At 41.8% G+C, this 2,027-nt stretch overlaps 1 non-coding gene across 1 annotated transcript; it reads left to right on the top strand.

The window, feature by feature from the left end:
- Positions 1 to 1,663: 1,663 nt before the first annotated feature.
- Positions 1,664 to 1,769, top strand: LOC120108338. Its single transcript, XR_005509727.1, has one exon. It is a non-coding gene; the product is annotated as a small nucleolar RNA R71 (small nucleolar RNA).
- The last annotated feature ends 258 nt before the right edge of the window (positions 1,770 to 2,027 follow it).

Here is a 2,027-nt window from a genome sequence, read left to right as displayed (position 1 = left end):
ACGAAATATATTTAACTTGACTTTCATATTCCCAAAAGATATATTCATTACCCCAGTTCTACAATTTATACTCGCATTGGCTGTAGCTAAAAAGGGACGCCCAAGGATCACGGAGATTTGTTTCTTAGGATTAGGCTCATGTTCCATATCAAGAATGATAAAATCTACTGGAAAATAGAATTTGTCTACCTTGACAAGAACATCTTCAATTATCCCACGTGGTATTTTTACAGATCGATCAGCCAATTGAAGGGATACCGAGGTTGGTTTTAACTCACCTAACCCAAGTTTCTCATAAACTGAGTAAGGTAAAAGGTTGACACTTGCCCCTAGATCTAAGAGTACTCGATCAATGAAATTATTTCCTAAGACTCAGGAGACGGTGGGAGCACCAGGATCTTTGAATTTTGGAGGAGTGTTGTGTTGGAGGATGGAGCTCACTTGTTCAGTTAGAAAGACCTTTTTAGGCACATGTGTCCTAGATTTTCGTTTCTGTGTACAAAGGTCTTTGAGAAATTTGACATAAGATGGAACTTGTCTAATAGCATCAAGAAGCGGGAGGTTGATTTTGACTTGTTTGAAAACCTCCATCATCTCCTCTAGTGAAGTTTCTTTTTTGCCAAAGGGAGAGGGTGAATTGAGGGCATCAGGAAATGGGACCTTTGGAATGTGAGTTGTGGCAGATGGTGGACTAGTTGAAGAAGAAGAAGATTTTGGATTTTCATGTGATACATTTCTCTCTTCTTCTTTACCTTCGTTGTTGTTTTTCTCCCCAATCTTATTGTCTACTACACGTCCACTCCTTAGGGTAGTCAGAGCATTGGCCTGTTCATGATGAATTTTATTCGGTTGATTTTCTTGAGCCATGTATTGTCCCCTAGGATTACTCACTGGTTGGCTTGGAAGCTTTCCTTCCTCTCGCTTGTTCAGTGCATTAGCTAGTTGCCCCATTTGGGATTCTAGCTTGGCGATGGATTGCGTGTGAGAGTGCACCAATTGTGTAATAGTTTCCAAACCTTGAAGGGAGGTCAACACTTTCTCCTCAAAGGCTGTGTTTTTATGGGGTGGAGGAGGAGTGTGTTGAAATTGAGTCGAAGGACAGTAGGGATTAACATTCTGGAATGGTTGAAAGTTTTGGAAATAAGGTTGGGAAGTATTGAGAGTCTGCTGCTTCCAAGAGAAATTCGGATGGTTGCGCCATCCCGGGTTGTAAGTGGTAGAATATGGATCATTACCGGGTCGGGATTGCGTTTGGGCAACATTTACTTGTTCTTGCACAAATTCAGGGAATTGTGCTGCCGAAGGGCACTCAAAAACAGTATGAGACGGATTAGAACAGAGAGCACACACTTGTGCTTGGGAAAAGTTTGGAAGCTGTTCTTTAGACATTAGCTGGTCCAACTTGCGGGATAGTGCATCTACTTTGTCAGATAGACCTATGGACTGGCTAACTTCATATATGGTTCCTTTTCTTTGAGAACTCGGGGGTGCTTGACGAGCAGAGGAGGCATGGTGGAGGGAATTTTCATTAAGGTTCTCAAATAATTGCCATGCCTCATGTTCACTTTTAAGCATGAAAGTACCCCCACAAGAAGCATCAACCATTTGACGGTTTCGTTCAGACAATCCGTCATAAAAACATTGCACTAATTGCCACTTGGGTATTTGATGATGCGGGCATTTACGGATTAGGTCCCGAAATCTCTCCCAGGTTTCATGAAATTCTTCTCCATCGGTTTGGGAGAAGCTTGTGATGGCACGTCTAAACTGGTTCGTTCTTCCTATGGGAAAGTATTTTTTAAGAAATTCTTGTTGCATTTGATCCCAGGAATGAATTGAATTAGCCTCTAAAGAATTCAGCCATTGCTTGGCTCTGCCTTTAAGGGAGAAGGGGAATAATCTAAGTTTCAGAGCATCATCAGTGAAGTTCTGAATCTTGACAGTGGTGCAAATCTCAAGAAATTCATCTAGGTGTTTATATGGGTCTTCGTTGGTGAGCCCGTAAAAAGATGGGAGCATTTGGATCA

This window comes from Phoenix dactylifera, unplaced genomic scaffold (assembly GCF_009389715.1).
Source record: "Phoenix dactylifera cultivar Barhee BC4 unplaced genomic scaffold, palm_55x_up_171113_PBpolish2nd_filt_p 001281F, whole genome shotgun sequence".
Classification (NCBI taxonomy): domain Eukaryota; kingdom Viridiplantae; phylum Streptophyta; class Magnoliopsida; order Arecales; family Arecaceae; genus Phoenix; species Phoenix dactylifera.
This window is presented reverse-complemented; position numbering and strand designations above follow the sequence as displayed.